This window comes from Papaver somniferum, chromosome 3 (genome assembly GCF_003573695.1).
Source record: "Papaver somniferum cultivar HN1 chromosome 3, ASM357369v1, whole genome shotgun sequence".
NCBI classification, from domain to species: Eukaryota; Viridiplantae; Streptophyta; class Magnoliopsida; order Ranunculales; family Papaveraceae; genus Papaver; species Papaver somniferum.
In genome coordinates this window covers 29,012,835-29,032,124 of record NC_039360.1, presented here as the reverse complement: position 1 = coordinate 29,032,124, position 19,290 = coordinate 29,012,835, and the positions used below count along the sequence as shown (strand labels likewise).

Here is a 19,290-nt window from a genome sequence, read left to right as displayed (position 1 = left end):
ACAACACTTAAAAATAAAAAAAAATAAAATGGAAAAGATAAAATCAAACACTAACAGATGAAGTAAATGCTAAATCTCACCATTTTTGTTCTTTTTCTTCGACTGGATTTCTTCTTCTTCGTCTTCAACATCAAGAACAAAAGTTAAAATCGCAAAAAAAATAATCAAATCTACTGAATGCATGCAAGAATACATCGATTAAAACTAGTTTTAATACCTGTTTTCTTTTGGTTCGACTTCTGAAGACGCGTTTTCGAAGGTGTTTCATCCATTAATTTTGTTGAACTGAGTTCAAGGGTTAAACAGTAAGTAGTTCTAGGATTTTATATATTTTGAAATTGACTTGTAGGGTTTGATTAACTTCAATCACCGGTTTTAAATGATTGATTTGTTTTGAATGATGGAGAAAATCTCTGCAAATCCGTTACAGAATTAATGGAGGAATAGAGAAAGGAAAGAAACTGGTGAAGGAGGAATAAATGGTATGACTGTTTAAGGAGTTAATGGGAGTTAATAGAACTGCCCAAAACTGCCAAGGGTAATACCGGAACTCTACGCATTTTAAATAATTTTAGATAACGTTGGGTGCGACCGTAGCAGAAATTAATTGTGGGCCTAGCGCTACGAATTCTTTTTTACGGGCCTCACCCTAAGTTTCCCTTGTAAAAAACAACGTCTTTTTCTGTGGGGATCTCAAGATTGACTGGCTCTTTTGTTTCAAGAAGGTCTCAAAAGGATAATCTGGTAATTTGGTCTGGTCTAAACTCTAAAGCCCACGGATAATGGCCTGGAATATTGAAAGCCCACGGATTGTTTTTGATAGATATTAGCTGGTCAAATCACATGGTTACTGATACTGATCTTTCCATGGGTTACTGATTGCAACTCCTACTAAACGGGGCATGTGCATTGAATACGAGGATTACGACTTCTTCCGACAGAAATTCTTCGCCAAATTCCATGTTACTGTAGATTGCATGTATATGGGGAAAACGATAGTGATACTGCATATAGGTCGGCAAAGGTATATCTCCATCATTTCTATAGTTGTGTACTTCAACCGTTCGTGCACAGGTAAAATGTTGGGTACAATTTAGGTTTACCCACATGGTCCAAGCAAACTAGCAAAGTGAATCAGATTATTTTCGTAGGGAATAGGTACATTCTAGATTCTTGAGTGCGTTTCTGTCGGGGAAAAGGTAATGTGGAACTGAGCAAAATGGCAAGGCTTCTTTTAACATATGGGATCATCGGGTTCCTCTTATCATTCGATCCACAGTTCCACACCAAATGCACACAGGGCAGGGGCGAAGCTAAGATTGTAAGGAAGCGCAGGCGAAAAGAAGAATTATTTATTTAAGAGTACAAAACCCAAGGCTACAAAGCCCAAATTTAGAAAATTTATCATAAAATGGGTCTGGGAGACAACTGTGCTAAGGGGCAACTGCCAGCCTTTGCCATAGGTTAGGCTTTGCCACCGGCTAAGGGTACTTTTTGAATTACAAGGCTCCCTACATTATGGAAAAAGAGATCTTCTCTATGTAAGAAAATACACGACTTTCTTAGTTGATTTGTTACTTTCAAAGTAAAAATTGGATAATTCCAATAGTAAAGGAGTAAAATCAACACCCGGATAATTGTATTCGGACAAGTGTTACATCAAAGTAAAAATTGGATTTTCTTTTTTAAAGTATTAAAGTAACATATCATTTTACTTTCCTTAAATTTTATGTTAGTTTACAACATTGATTTTAATTCTAACAAGCCAACAAGTGCACTTAAAAGAACTACTTAATAAAAGCACTGTGAAAAACTGATATTTGTCAAGGGTCGAGATCGTCTGTGCCATTTGTCAATGCATACGAGCGGTAGAGACATACGTTTTTTATTCTCTCGGCAAGTGAAAATTTTATTTTTCATTGTGTTGGTAAGCAAATTTCCACCTTGTCAACAAATTAAGATTTATTTTTCTTCACTGTATTACATTGGTGAAAGAAAATACTCCCCCGTTCCATTTTACTTGATGTTTTAGGGTTTTTTTCATGTTCCAAAATAGATGATAATTTTAGTATTTTTCCTATATTCTCACTGATTTTTCCATGCTTTGGAATCACACAATATCATTAAATTTTGTTGTAACCAGTGCTCTACTTTTTAAATTACCATATTATTTTTTTGTGTTCCAAAATGATGGAGAATTTGGTAGTACATCCCAATTAAATTACTGCGGGATTGATAACTTTCCCTAGAATCTAGAAACTAAAAACTAGGCCATTTAAATTTATAAGAAGAATTAATATGGGTAGAATTGGAAAGATTTTATTCTCTTTGATATTTCTTAATCTCCGTAAAAGACTTTATAACATCGAGTAAATTGGAACGGAGGGAGTAGTTTCTATCAGTAACGAAAATAAAATGATTGTGAAAATTGGATTTTATTCACATAAAGTATCCACAAAAACAGTACTCAAGACAAAACGGAAAACTAAAACCAAGCTTTTGATGTAGATAAAAATAAATAAATAAAACAAATAAAATCTCAATTTAAAAACAAACGTAAATCAGAAAAAATAACAAAATGAAAATCAAAAATTAGATAATTTTTTTTTCTGTGTGATTATAACCAACTTCAATTATCTAGTTTTCGAAGTTAATTGATTGCTTCTGAACCCTCTCTATTCTTCGAGAAACCCATCAGAGGAACCCTAAACGCCTAAAACACGTCTGCTCTTTTAAAGTAGATTAACATCTTGATTTCACATGCTATTTGTTATAATTTTTAGTATCTTTTCGGTTGTTATATTTTTTCTCTTTAGAAGATTTTTCTTGCTTCGATTAGTACTAGTCTAGGTAGTTATTAGTTTAGGATTTTATTTTTAGGGAATAATGGTTTTTGTGGTAATTTTGATCTATCTCTTGGTGATGTTAAAGAGCGGGAACATATTTCTTTATAAAAGCATTTCGTCTTCAGTATCTGCAACAACAACAACAACAACGTACCTAATAACACCAACAACAATATTTTTTATTTTGAAGCACATTAGACTATTATATTCAAATTCAACTGACTATAAGTTATAAGAAGATTTCATAACAATTTCCGTCTTTTAAAGAAAGCTTTAAAAATAAATAAATAAAAATAAAAGACTTCCTTTTAGAAAAAACCATAATATTTCGAAAAGGTTTTACTACAAAATTTATAAGAAGTTTTCATCAACCAACTCTCCAAACTCTAACCCACAATCTTTGTAGCCAGCAAAGGCACTCAATGCAACGTGACAAGTTTTCAATGTGAATTTCTTCACCAGCACTATGATCCTCAAGAATAGAAACCGCAATTACTTCAATTAATCTTTTTATAACATTCAGTAAGCTGTTGATTCCAAAAAATATTACATGCATGTTTACTCATCCTCCCGTAAGTTCTCCAAAACACAATTCTAATGCTCAAATGAAAGCTTATGGGGAAACAAAAAGCAATCTGATTTCTTGAATCATCTCCCTAATACATCTTAATAAGGGAAAAATTCCAGAAATCATTTGATAAAGTAATCTTCTTAAAACTTCATCTGCATTAATGATACCCCTCACATAACTACAAGGTAATCCATTTGACAAAAGCTTTCTCTATTATAACCTTTTTAACCCCTAACAAAATTCCATTGAGACTTAAAATGAATCATACATATAAATTGTTGTTTACCTTCACCTTAGAATACTGAAGAATTAATCTGACATCTAATGAAGTCATGAAGCGATACAACCTTAATATAATATCTGATTTAATATGATTCGCAAAAAATAAATGAATAAAGGGTGTTTTTTTTCTCGTAACAACTTCTATGGAAAAAACAACTACTCCAGACACCGATTCAGATTAATTTAGATTGTTTTCAACTGATCCATACCGAGCATGCAGTTAACTTTTGTAATTTTAGTTTTATTAGTTACTTTAGTTAGTTGATTAAGAAAAACCTTGAGAAATTGGTGTATTTTTTGCTGATCCTAACACTTCTGCCCAGTGTTGTTCTTTTTTTTTTTAACATCCCACACATGATCATTTAACATTGTTCTATCTATTTGTCATTTGCATCAAAAATTGGTTGTATTGATCGTTTGGGTTGTTATGGAAGATTCTTTGTATGTGCTGAGAAATCCTAGTGGTAGTGAGTGAGATAATTTGAAATTTGATTAAAATCCTTTGTCTAGAAAGCATATGCGTCTAGATTGGGTTACCCGGAAAAAAAATCGCCTATAAATTATCTTAAGAAGTAATCGTTCAAAAAAAAATGTTACGGTACAAATGTATCCACAAACATAGTAGCGCCGATGCTCAAGAAATCGCATGTTATGTACGATAGTGTCATGTTAGCCCAATTTTTTCTTTCTTGTTTTCCTCTTGTGACTTAATGTTTCATAGGTTATGATAACATTATTTATTGTAGTCCAATAGAAAAACAAGATAATTAGACTGGAGACGAAAATTTTAATGAAGAGAGCCTTTTTATTTTATTAGTCATATCAAGAACAATAGGTATATTAATAATTCAATTGGGCAAGATAAATTATCAACTTTGGTGGTTTTGGTTAGGAACGTAACCAAAGTTGACTAGAAGGGAATTGAACCTTTAATAGATGATATTCCATATGATTGCATAATAGACCTACTGTGGTCCACTATTTGAATCTGGTATTGGTTTTTCGTAACTAAAATAATAATACGAAATTAAAAAACAGCAAAAAAAGTCTCAGTCTTAGCCAGAAATACGAAAGAAACTTGAAGTTTAGATGCGTTTGAAAATGTTAAGTGAGTCTGTTAGAGCACTGCTCAGTTGAATCCTCCAAGTGTTGGTATGTCAAGTTTGGTTGTCATATTTTAGTATCAAAACTCAATTAGAGTCGATTGATTGAATGTACTAGAGTCAACTTCGTTTAGGTTAGAGTAGAAAGTCTTGGAATGTTGAGACATAGAAGTATTACTCTGAAGATCGTAAAGGCGTATCGACTATAATGAAGTCATCGTCCTTGAACTTGAGGTACAGTGGTACTGACTTGACTTGTTTCCATTCCTATTGTTGCTTTCAAATCGTTTAAGATTGAAAACATAACATGCAAGGTTATATTTAATTCTCTAGTATTGGAGTTGGTCATTTTATTATGATCAAAGTATCAAGGAAGAATATTTGATTACGAAGTATAACGTTTATCTTTTGAACTTCGTAAATGTGACATCACTACACCAAATTCTGGGATTGGTAACAGCGCAGAGCCATTACAAAAATGGGTTGTAACGGATCACTTGTTGCAAAAGAGGGTATTACAAATTTTCGTAACGGCTTTGTGACCGTTACAAATTTGGGTTGTAACGGTCCTCGTAACAAATGTGAGCCGTTACGAATTTGCCACGTGGTAACAGCTACGGGCCGTTACGAATTTTATTTGTAACATAGTGGTCGTAATGCTGGCGAGCCGTTACTACGTGGCAAGTTGTAACAGCTTAGAGCCGTTACTACGTGGCAGGTTGTAACGGTTTCAAGCCGTTACAAATTGTTTTGTAACAGTAAAAAAGTTTACTGCCAGTTAATTTTGACCAGGTCAGTATTGACCGGCAGTACATTTTCTGCCGGAAACCGGAATTCCAAATACTACCATGTACAAATCTTTCAATCCATCCACATTCAACAATAATTTCTTCAATCAATTTACATCAACATTCATTTAGTTCTATTAATTAAGAATACAAATTCTTCTAAGTACCAAAAAAGATTCTGTTAAGTATCAAATTCTGATAAGTACCTAAACACTCTTTTACATTCATTCTATGCTGGGAAAGTTGTCATCGTGCTTGCTCACTAGCATTCAAATTCAGTTTCATAATTCATACTCCATAGTTGTTTACTAAAATGAATATAAGTGTTTACACAACCACATGTTACATAGATCTTACGGTATATGTTGCACTAGGTTTTAAGATTGATTTCAAGAAAGTTAATACTCACTTCTCTTGGTGCCTCCTTTACTACCAGTTTATCCTTGTGGCTATCTATTACTTCAGTAAAAGCTTGGATTGGTATCAGGATCAGCCACAATCAACTTGAATGCCTAGTAAACAATAAAATTTCAGATTAAACTAGAGCAGTAAATAAAGAGTAAATACCCAAACATGAGAGTTTCTTTGCAGCACATTACCTCAAATGCATGCCCATATCTTCGATATAAAGGCCAGCCAACATAAATATACAGATCCCTTCAATGGAAATTATCATCAGAAAGTAGCATAATGTCAGCAAATCCAGTACTTATATAAAATGCAATAATACCTCTTAACATAGCATTCCTTTGGATAAAATGCAAAGAACCGACCTTGTATAAGTACCGTATTAATAGTAACCCGCCAACAACACTGATCTGCATATATCGTACATCCACGCAATGAGATGAGATGCCATTTTAGATTCTCTTCATAAACCAAAAAAATGTTAAGCCAATGCATAACATGAATATTACCCGGTCGATCATAGGCATGAGACCAATGGCTTGAGCTCGGAGAAAACATCCAGGAAGATTACTTGTAATCAAATCCCAATTAGCACCTCAAATGAAAACTTGGGTGGAGAAGATAGGTAAGCAAAAGATTGTTGATTACCTTGATCAATCCAGTCTATTTGTCCAGTTTGTATTTCTCACCATCTTCCTCTACTTCTATACCCTCTATGAAACTCCTTTCAGATGTTTGCAAGAGTAAAACCATATGAGAGGAGTTCGTGTATGATCATCAACTAAAAGTTAAATGTGTAAGTACGTACATGATTCAGCTTCGCTGTCATCTTCGCTGTCATCTTCGTCTACTGGAACTTCAACATCCACTTCCTTGGTTACATCATCCACAGACACCAATTAGATCATACAACCTAGAAGAAAGGGGGAGGAAATTTTCTTAATAATGTTTTCGTTGCCACGCTAAGGGGATGGAAAGTAAATACCCAACATAATTATACATAAAATACAAGTGCTTACTTTAAGTTTATCTTCCTCCAAAACTCCCCAGCTTAGATGCAACCTAATCTCAGTTCCTCGTCCTAGTGGTTTATTCCATTCATCCTTAGAAATAACAAAAACTTTTCATCAGCCTTAGACTCCCATATGTACCTGAAACCAGTATTACAAGATTGTATTTGAGATAGTTTTAACAAAGATCATGAAAAATATCTAGCAAATGCAGTAATGTAAAGCACCTACTGTTTGTGATCATTATGTTTTCTAATTAATTCGACATAATCGTCAACAAGATAGACAGTAAAGCCCAACCCCAAACTGCCCAATTAAATTAAAGTCGCAAATTGTCTGCATTTTCTCCACAAAGGTTGTATGTATAGAAACCAATATCACCCATAGTTATTCACCATCAAATTAAAACAGGGAGGTAAATGTAAATAAGAAGCCCCATATGAGGTCACATCAATAAAATTGGATCGTGTACAAAACAATCATTCGAAGTAACTCTATAAGAATCTATGGATTTGAAATTAAAGATACATAGATACCTCATCTGAGGTCAAGTGACTGAGCTTTTCATTGGCAATCTCTTCACAACGAACAGTTGCAACCATTACCTTATGATAAGGAAGGTTAAGGTGTTATCTAGGATAACTTTACACATATGATGTGCACTAAAACCAAATCCTGAAGCTGGGACTACACACCGTATATCACCGGCAAGCCCTCCCTGGAGAAATAGAGTGGATAAACCTCTTTCTTAACTGCTCAACCTTATAAACAAAGAAGATGACTTAAAACACTTGGGTGATGCATATGGTAACAGGATAGACCCAAACAACACTTTCAGGGTAACAATTCTGAAACAAAAATAAAGGCCGTGACAAGCAATTTGGTCGGAGCATAGTGTGAAGTACCTGCTTTTTGAACTCCTCCTCCTCGTACCTAGATAGTCAAATTGCAAATCCATTGAACACCATAGTCAAATCTAACTCAATAGTTCTCGAAGACTTACTGTTCTTCCATTGCTTGCCAGAGCCTTAGCAAATATATCATTTGAAAGAACATCCAGTTTCTAAAAATCGTCAGCATAGTACAATCAGTATTCAGTACTCAAATTAAGATAAGACTTGGAAGTCTTGAAAAAATCTAACCTTGTAAAGTTCTTCATCGAAAGGAGTTGGCAGCAGTGTGTAGTTCTTGCACCCAGTTCCCTAGAATGCAAAGCTAAAATTGATTAGTTCCTGATTGAGAAGTACTCAACTCCTTTGAAATAGAAACCTTTTCCTCTAGTAACATTAACACCCAGATTTAACAATAATAATACTTTACTTACAACCATATATAACATTTGATTCAACTTCTCTAGTATTGAATTGGCCTTTGAGCTTAAGATCTTAAGCATCTTTAAAGAAATTATGTACCTTCCTGGGCAAGTACACCAATCACCATCTCTTGGAGCAAACCATCATTACCCATTTGAATGGAAAAAATCATAAACCTGAAATACCAATTTGAATGTAAAAAATTAAAAATCAGATGACAACTACTTTGGCCAACCATATACAAACTATCATGCACAAATAGTTTTCTTTTAAATGGATAGCGTATGGTGGTGTTTGTCTTTTTATGGGATCTGAATCTAAGTTTAGTAAATCGAGAAATGTTATAATAGTTCAAGCTAGTAACATTTAAAGATAAAAGCACTGAAATGAGAACCTTTTGTGGAGATCTGCATATGTTTCCCATCTACGCCACTTATGCTTATGGGTGTATATGCTCACAGCCATAAGAAGCTATCGACTACTGTTATCTACACTGCAAAAATTAACCTACATTCTCTGGTTTACCAAGAAAAGTACTCGTTACACGAATAAAATATTTACAAAATAAAGGATTACGAAACTTTACAATAACTGAACTTGTTTCCACCCTGAAAACTGGATGTCCCTTTTCAAAGGACCTACACTTGCAAAGCTCATCAGCGTCGTCATTCATATCAGTTTCGTTCTCTACTCATTTGGACTGGAAAAGAGATGGGTCCGCCTTGAGTACATGTATATCCTTTGACTGTGGCACCGTATTCTCGTATTCTTTATTAATCCAAGTTGATGCAAGACCATATTCAGCATGCTCGTGTATTGTCTACAAAGACAAGAAATTCTACAACCAAGTTTGAACTTTTTAGCAAGGAAAAATAGCAATAACTTGGTAATTTTATAGTCAGCGTATACACAAAACAGGAAAATGGCGCACCTGAGTCCTTATTTGCAGTTCTAACGGCATCAATCAGCACCTGTTTCCTTATCTGCGTCGATGCGGGGAGAGACTGCATTAGTAACCACAACAAAAACTAAAATGAAAACCGAGTCTTATCATTAAACTCAGCACCAGCATCCACAACTTACATGAATTCTTTGGTTCCATACCTTGCAATGGTACCATGGTTGTTCACCAAATCTGAAACAGCCAATAGTAAACACCAAATTATCAATTTGACTATTTTAGGTTAAGCCAACAGAAAAGAACATGATATATATAGTTGCACTTAGAAGTACTAAACTGACTTGAACATGATATATATGTGTTCCTTCTTCACTAAACAAAAATGACATATCCAAAATGAGCTTAAGGGTACCATAAGTACAAGTCATTATAAGTTCTAAGATATGAAGTCTTCAAAACGATAATTGTAGAACTATGTACTGAGCGGCACAAAACCTGCAATAAAAATAAGTCTGACATTAGTTAACAAGCTACTTTTGACATAATAAGAACACCGCAGACAAGGTGTGACATAGTGATAGATCTTTACCTTACAATCTGTGAAGGTATCTGAGCAATTCATGCTCTGTGCGGTACCTGAAATCAGAGATAAAGGTCAGATGAAACCTCTAGAACAAAAAACTTCCATCCTTCGGAAAAGCAAGTCGAGTGAAAAGGGCATACGAGTTGAAGATTGGATGAGTGAGATAAGAGCTCTACCTAACAAGTCCGGCTGCAACAACAACCAAGAGTTCATTAAGTAATGCGCTTAACTGCCTAAAACACCACATAATATAAAACCAAATCATACAAAAAATGTGTATTGACAAAAAAGGCAAATTAGATGACGAAGATGCAAGTATAAATACAAACCATTTTTATGTGATGTTAATTGCCTGCCTGTATGAACTAAAAACCTTCCATTCGGGCTGACATTCACAAATACACAAAAAATGATCAGAGTAAAGTTAAGAAGAGATTGTTCAATGATGTTAAAAAAGTCACTACACTCACTTGATCCCAGGAGATAATGACACAGCCAGGCCTAATGTATAAATTATCAAAGTCACTGACATCTTATTGATTTTGAATCCTTAAACAAAAAATCCATCTCACCTTCGTAGATCAAAAACAATACGACAATCACAAAAAAAAACGAGTTTACCAAATCTGGTCGTGATTCTGAAGCACTAAGGACAGCGTGGCGATTAGGTTACGCATGAAGCACCTGGTCAAAACCCAGATATTCATCCAAATTAGTCCCTCAAACATGATGGAGAAAATAACAAATGCAAAAGGATACAACATCCAAACCATTTTGCTAAAGATTCCTCAAAGAGATTCCCTGCATATCCACAAGCGAAACCCTAAAAGATGTTTAAGGATTCTATTGCAAACAGATAACCAATACACATGCCGCAAACATGACATACAACTATCTAGTTGTTGTACTTATCATCTAAGTTTAAAACACTCCTTTGCAGGCTTGCTTTGTTGAAATCTTAGGCATCATAAAACTCGATTGACAGTGTATATTGGACGGGTAACAGGGGATTAACAGTGTAGATTTCACCTTTCATCCTCTTCGGCTTGAAGCATAGGGAGAATCCCTCTCCGGGAAGCATATTTCTCTTCTTTGAGTGCCCTGCATATCAACATAAACATTAACATGTATGTGTCAGCTCCACTTCTCATACCATTCCCAGGTTGTCCTTAAACAGACAACTTCAGTTCTAGTAGAGTTAAGACAGGAATGATTAATTGTTCAAGTCCTTAAGAAGCAACGAACATGAAACTCCCTGGACAAGCATTTGAGATTGAATGATAGATGTTCATCTAAACTGGCACTAACAAGGTTATTTGGATAGATCTTTCCCTTGGATAAGCAAGATGTTCGTATTGCTTTGTTCATTTGCAGGTCAAGAGTTTTAAGATCTTCACTCCTATTCACTCATATATATTCTGGCAGTATAGAATATGAAATCAGGAAAGGTAAAGATACTTAACTAGTTAACTGCAACCAGGTAAGATGAAGTTTCATAAGTTAGTACTATCTTTGGTCCTGCAACAAACCAAAGTCCATACAGAAAACATATTAAGAGGGAAGCCATAGAAACTCAAACAAATACACATTAAAATATACATGAAATTTTGACGTAACCTGTAGGCAAGTGCGGACGAGTAACCATAAATACATAAAGCCACAAAAAAATGTGTGGCAAGCATAAATCTTTCAATGTAAGAAATAACAAATAAGTATGCAACATTTCAACTGCATACAAACCTTAATGTCAGGATGAGTCATAATGAACTCTCTAAGTGATGGACCAAGAGTGAAAGTGTGAAATCATTGACACCAGTTCTAGAGCTCAACACAAACTGAAGATCATGCCTTCACAGTTCAGACTCAAGTAAATCGTTCCAGTAATCATAATTAAGTATGTTGAACTTACTCTCAAGAGAAACATATTGAAATGTACCGCAACTTTAAGTAAAATATACACAATCGCAGAAAATGCAATAACGTTGCGTAGAGAGAAAAAGACTTATTGGATAATAATTTCCAGCTATGGATGAGTAACTGAGACGGACCATACTTCTCTATAAGCTTAGGGTTTCATCTATTTCATCATAACCACCACAGCCTCATCTCTGCAACATACTCAACCAATCCTCAACACTTTCACTTGCATCTTCTACTCAACTGCAATCTACACCACAACACCACAGCTCCAGAACAATCACCACCAGTTACGTTAAATAAAATCAAAAAAGAAACAAACAGATTCTTCTATCAGAGATTACAACAGCAATTCCAAGACTCCAAAATAGCCAGGTGGTTATAATCACCATAGAACAAAATTAGCAAACCAACCTTTCGCAGTTCCACAAGTTCCACCCCAGGACCAACCTCTGTCACAACCTTCCTAATATCGTAACACTGAAACACCATCACCAATGGTTCCTAAAGATTCAAGCAAAAAGATGAACAAAAATGAAAAACGTTCTCTGGAAGGACATTACTAACTCAAAAGTACGAGTTTCGATCACACAAACGAGTCTAAATCTAAACAGAGAGGTCCAATAACAATGCAAAAGTGATAAAAATGGAAGGTAGGCTTAGTAACCCGCTTGTCTAGATAAAAAAAAAAAAAAGACAGAGAGAACTTTTACTTGAATAAAGAACATATAGAGAGATGAGAATTTATGCTATGAAACATATAAAGCTAAAGAGAGAGAAAAATAGATGAAGACCACGTATATCACAAACCTTGTATTGTTTCTGTATATCGGGAATATAGAAAGCTATCTCCAACTCAACTACCTAGCAATAATAGCATAATATATGATATATTTAGTCTTCAGAGACAAAATTCCTCACTTTAATTTTTCAGGAAATTTACCTTCAATTAAGATTTTTGCTTGTACTACTTAACCTGTACAACATAGAGCGCCCAAAATTGCGCTTTAGGAAGAGAACGACAAAGCACAGGTATAAAGCAGCTGCAGTAAAAAATCAATTCATCAACAAAGAAACTATTCCGATATTACGAAGCTTATAACATAGACCTTATTCACCCAAGGAACCAACTAGGTTAAGCTGATGCCTTGTACAACATATTAAAAGTACGGAAACAACATTCAACTTATTCGAATAAAGAAGATTTGTACATCACTCGAGAAAGATAGATACACACCCTATATTAATGCGCTGATGGATTCTGCAGTAAGCCTCAAAGTTGAAGAGACGTGCATTTCCTAGAAAACATCCCTCAAAGGAACGGTACAAAAGTTTCCTTCTTCAGATCATTCAGAATCACCTATATGACAAGTTCCAACAAGAATCTTCAAGAACAACGTAACAAATCAGAACATGAACTAGCATAGAGAAAGAACTAATGACACTCTAAGATTACACCACATGACCATAAGTAATTTACTTAAAATTTGTCTCTCAGGTATTAGTTTCATTAACGAACATTTGGCCACCATGATGTGCAGGGAACTAGTTATGGAAAAAATATGAAACATTAATATGTAGTTCATGGGCAAAGCCTCAAAGATAGGGAGCAAGGGCTGCAACTGCGACTTTTCAAATGATGTTGCTGGATTAAAAAACACAGAATAAATCAGCATCTAAGCATTCTAAAATAATCGACGCTGAAACAATACTACAGTAGAAAACATAGAATAACCTTGTGAATCTCTGAAATAATGCTTCAGTAGAAAACATCTCCAGAGAAGTACACCTACACAATGCTTTATGAACTGTTATCCACAAAAGTTTTGCCATAACAGTTGACAATAACAGAAACAGTAGCAGGACATCTAAGAAAAGGACAGTGCCTTTGATGTACACAAGATGAAGGATATAAAAATTAAAAAAACTACAGGATGCACCATGAGCAGTATTTGCCTAATGAACTCTTGAGAAAATTGTACGACAACCTAACACTATGAATCAACCAACAAAATATCAAGCAATGAATTGAAAAGTATCTGCCGAAATCATAAACAGCTAAACATATCACCTAACTAATGTGAGGAACAATATTTCAACCAAGTGAACCGTAAAATCTAACAGCAGTACACAAAATTGAAACCAGTAAAGTCAATTCCACTGCAACTAACTGTAAATCGAAGCAACAAATGAATCCATGAATCAAATTCAACTACTATTAACCCTAACATGTTACTACCACCAGCAAAAATGAACCTAAAATCAAACACCAACCAACAAACTTCACCATAATAGATCCAATTTCACTGCAACTAACCCTAAAACCTAATAATAAAAGTGAATCCATAAATCAAATTGACCAAAATTAAACCTAATATGTTGCTACAATCAGATAAATTGAACCATAAAATCAAAAACAAACCAACAAAATTCACCATAACGAATTCAATGGACCTTAAAATTAACCCTAACATATTACTACAACCAGCAAAAATTTGTTTAAACTCTAGATTGATAATTGAAAAACTGTAATAATAAGAGTAATAGAAGAAGAAGAAGAAGAAGAAGAAGAAGAAAGAAAAAAAAGAGAACCTATAGATCGAATTTGTTAAATAAAAAAGAACCAAAAGAGAAAAAGAAGATTAAGATTCAAAAACAGAAGAAAAATCAAACCTATAGATCAAATTTGTTAAATTATTACTTTCAAGTGAAGAGGAACCCCAATATTAGGACCAATACCCTTTTCACCGAAACCCTAATTTCTCTGAAATCCATCAATCTACTGAAACCCTAATTTCTTACTTTCTTTCTTTGTACTAGAAAAGATTATAAAAATTATTAGAAGAGAAAGAGGAGATAAAGGAGAAGAGAAAGAGATTTGATCGACGGAAAAAAAGGGAGCAGAAAAAGGTGTGATTGAGGTTATCCATGGTGATGGGTTATAGAGGAGAAAGAGAGCGATGGAGGCTCCCGAAGAATGAAATGAAAGAGGAAGAAGAAATGGGTTGTGGATTAGATCGATACTCATTTGGGGGTAAAATATCCTGCGGTTATTCTAACTTGTGTGGAAAAAAAAACTCCTCCACTACCACCCTAGTGTGACAAGCGTGTGAATGGCACACGCGGAAACTCATCTGTTACGACCTGAGTGTGACCAAACGTGTGATAAAAAATTTCGTAACGGTCATTTGTAACGGGAACTTTGTAACGGCCACAAAGCCGTTACGAATACCTGTTACAAATATGGGAATTTGGTGTAGTGACCCTAACTCTCTCCCTGATTCATTAACTCACACATAGAACCTAAAATTCCTACTCATTCTCCTTCGTACATCAACAATTATACCATCACCCTCATCATCTATACAGATTCATTCTCTGTTTTTCTATAATCAATTTTCATTTTTCAGAATCGCTAGGGAGAAGAAAAGAAGAAGAGAAACGAGAGCAGAAGGAACTTCCAGGGAGAAGAAGAGAAGAACAAAAATGAACGAATGGTCTAGAGATGAGAGAAATACCTAAGGATAAGGATGGGGAGGAAACATCCTCTAGTTCAGTTTGTTGTGGGTGGGAAAATCTATCGAGCATGTGAATGGCACGCGCACATACTTAAGGTATTACGACTGAAGTGTAACCAAGCGTGTGAGTGGCACGCCTATAAAATTTTTTGTAACGGCTTAAGCTTGTTATAAAATTTAAAAAAATTAGTAACGGCTGGAGCCTGTTACGATTTTTTCGTAACATCCATTTGTAACAGGAATTTTGTAACGGACACTAAGCCGTTACGAATACAGGAATTTGGTGTAGTGCATCAACATAATCTATGTAACTCGTTACTTGATTGTATATTGGATATATGTGTGATTTCACCCTAGGAAACTATGTTTGATTGCATATGTTTAAAGGAAGTACATATACGAAACTTATTTTGTAACCGAAAGGAAATCAATAGGCGTTTTGGTCCCGTTTTCATTGAAGATCTATTGGATGACCAATTCGAACCTAGGTAAGAACTTTGGTAGAACCGATCTTAACCTATGTTGAGAGTTATGGTAGAACCGATCTTTACCTAGTTTGGGATATGCGGTAGAACCGATCTTGACTTATTGAGAGTCTTGAGACCCTTACCTATATTGGGATACATGGTAAAACCAATCTTAACTTATGTTGAGAGTCTTGGTATAACCGATCCATACCTACATTGGGAATCATGGTAGAACCGATCATATCTTTTTTCGGGAATCATGGTATAACCGATCCCTACCTATATTTGGAGACTTGGTAGAATCAGTATTAACCTATGTTAGGAGTCATGGTAGGATCGGTCCCAAGCGCAAAACCGAAATTCTATATTCACATGTTACTTTATTATTTTGTGTGAGTTTGGAATTAAGGTTTTCTAAATAGGAAATTAAGATGTCGACATAACTTGGACATAAATATAATTCTTATCTTTTATCGTTCAAAGATATTCCTTGATACTCAAGGTGATCTCAATCTGAAATATTGAGAATATTTTAATTAAGATTTTCGATTATATGTTTTTAATTTTCCAGCAAATCAAACATATCTCTTGGAAAGTTATATTAGTTAAGTGGTAAACTAATATTAGATATTTTCTAATGAGAAATTTCAGAATTACAGGTTGGATATTAGTTGGAAATATGAAAACCGAAATTAGGTACTTATTGAATATCTTAAAAAAAAATTCGGTTTTGGAATTTCCTTGTTTTCCAAACAACTTTGGTCAATAAATAGTTGAGTTTGCATTTCTTGTATCCCAAGAGCCAGGCAAACCTCATTCGTATTGTTTCTGGTGGAGCCATCTATCCAGAGAGGAAAATAACCTAATTAGGAGAAATCTCTTACGACCGCTCGTTTAAAGATTTCTGTGGGATCAAGAAGCTCTACGAGTACCATTGGTGGGAAATTAGATAATGCATTGTTATTTTAGTTTTCGATTATTGATTTGATTGACTAACGGTTGTTGAAACTTTGATCAGTGTTCTAAGTCCCAACCCGGACCTGCTGGTTGGACCAGAGAACCGGTGATGAAGTCATATATCTAGGTTGGTTCAATACTGACCTAGTAATTTCTTTAAAAAAACACTTTATTTTTAGTAAACCAATTGAAACAGACAGTCCAACTGGCAAAACAACTGATCCAATTGGGTATTTAGCTGGTTCACCCGGACGCTATTCCATCAAAAAATTTCAAAGAAAACTAAAAGCAAATTTCGATTATAATTTATATCCACTGAAAGAATTGTTGTGTTTTAAAGAATCAAATCCATATCAGATGTTACTATTCATCAGATGATTCAGATTCATTCAATATCAATTTGAAAATCCAAAAAGCTTTTTCTCATAATAAAACTAGTCCAAGCAATAAAGCTCAACCTTGTATCTCAGACAGACAGTAAGCTCAACCTTGTACCTCGGAATCTCAGATAGACAACAAAGCTGGAGAATGAAATATAGAAGGTCATCGTTTTCTTGAAAGCTGGAGAATGAAAGAAATCAGGTCCTCGTTATCGTACGTCCCAGAGAGAGGATGAAGAATAAGAAAGAGATGGCCCATATGCCAATTCTTATGTCCGGACATGATGGTTGAATATTTTCATAATGGTTGTATTTCCAACTTTGTCCCTAGGCCAAATCCAATGTCCGCCGATGATGGGTGTACATTGCCTAGGATAGCCAGCTCCGGGCTAGTATGGTATTGGCCACAGGCCAATGACGTGCGTAATGTTCTATGTTAGCATCACTTTGCTCAATGTAATCCTCCCAACTGGCCTAATGCACAATTGTCCCTTGACCAATATAACCCACATAATGTATCATACTTTGTGCAATATTGGCCCTTGCCCAATATGCCTTCGAAATGCGCCATACTTGTCGCTATAATGGCTTAGGCCAATGTTCCTCTTAACGCAACAGAAACTTGAGATGAAGCTTCATCTCATTCCATGGCGCATCTTTGTACATGCGCCATGCTAAAAAACACGGGGTGTTACAAGTCGGGTTTTGTCAAATTTGAAATCAAAATCAACTTCGCATTAAGGTACCCAATTGGCGTAGTTTTCATTGCATTGCACCTTAAGCAATGACACCACTTAGAGCATCATCTTCAAAATTTGCATCGGCAAGATCAAAGAAACTAGACCCAGGGACTAAAGCTAGATTATTAGTAACAAGATCGTCCAATCACATCATCATGAAGAGATCTGTTGGGATCAAATCACCGAGAAAACCCTACCTGGTGTCACGTCCATGTGATGGTGAAAGAGCTAGAGTAGTTGGAAATCAACAAGGACTCTGCGATAACAAAAAAAAAAAAAGTGAACGGAAGCCTATTACTCACGGTTGTAGTATATGAAAGGAGAAAGTTCTCTATTGGGCTCACAATGACCGCATAAGACGCGTAAAGCCAAACGGCTTCTACCATGGTCACATGGAGCTCAGGTTTCTTCTTATAAACAACGATACCCACCCTAGATGATAGATGTGAATGCGCTACTTGGCCATGCTCGTGCTCTTCCTCCAAAAAATCCTCAACAGTAGGATATCGCAACAATACAGATTAGTAACTATCATTCTACTTGTAAACTTTAGATTCTTTAGCATTATTATCACCATCTTGTACCACAAAACATGTTATTGTTCCTCCAAAACCAGGGGGATAATGTTGATGGTGAGTTTTTGACAACGGCATGAATTGTATAATTTTTCCTAGTTATCACGTCTTATGGGACCTTGGCCAGCCACGACCAAGTTCATGGCATAGCTAAAAATGACCCATTGAACCTTGGACATCCACCGTCAAGTCTATGGCACAACTATCATACCTCATGGGACCTTGGTCATCCACGTCCAAGTCCATGGAATACCTATCTTATCTCATGGGACCTTGGCCAGCCACGATCAAATCCATGGCATAACTATCATAGCTCATAGGACCTTTGCCAGCCACGGCCAAGTTCATGACATAACTAAATATGGCTCAAGGGACCTTGGACATCCACGGACAATTCCATGGCATAGATATTGTGTCTCATGGGACCTTGGCCATCCACGACCAAGTCCATGTCATAACTACTACCGCCCCATATGAGCTTGGCCAGCCACGACCAAGTCCATAACATGGCACGTACTACTCCCACATGTCATGAACACATGGTGGGAAAGTTCACAAGACTTTAGCATGCTAATAAGAGTCTCGGACAATCAAAACCTTTCTATTCCAACTGGCTAAGTTCATTAAATCCTAAAAGTTAGGATTAATCATAATCTAAGTGGTTGGGACAATAAGATCACGACCAAAACTCTCAACTCAACCATTAGGTTGAGATAAAAACTCATACATTCCATAAACACGTCATGGAAAAGTTTACAAAACCCTAAAAATACGGGGTGTTACATTTGATCATATAGTCGTTTAGATCGACAACTATTATTTGGTAGTATTCTTCAATATCCGATTCTGATAGTTGTGAATCTGAATCTAAGTTATTGATTTGGATTGATATTACCCGATAAAGGAGTTTACTTATTTAAACGGAAGAGAC

General features: G+C 35.4%; 1 long non-coding RNA gene across 29 annotated transcripts; it reads right to left on the bottom strand.

Annotated features, from left to right (window-relative positions):
- Nucleotides 1-9,123: 9,123 nt before the first annotated feature.
- On the bottom strand, nt 9,124-14,712 carry LOC113355682. Of its 29 annotated transcripts, none has more exons than XR_003362553.1 (15): nt 14,396-14,712; nt 13,458-13,511; nt 12,960-13,082; nt 12,666-12,765; nt 12,533-12,586; nt 12,137-12,226; nt 11,546-11,972; nt 11,269-11,323; nt 10,135-10,906; nt 9,982-10,038; nt 9,812-9,858; nt 9,635-9,717; nt 9,405-9,456; nt 9,253-9,304; nt 9,124-9,159 (listed from the first exon to the last, which is right to left on the bottom strand). It is a non-coding gene; the product is annotated as an uncharacterized LOC113355682 (long non-coding RNA). The 29 variants fall into 29 exon arrangements; XR_003362547.1 differs by having other exon boundaries at nt 9,946-9,994; XR_003362562.1 differs by having other exon boundaries at nt 9,982-9,994.
- Between the last annotated feature and the right edge of the window lie 4,578 nt (nt 14,713-19,290).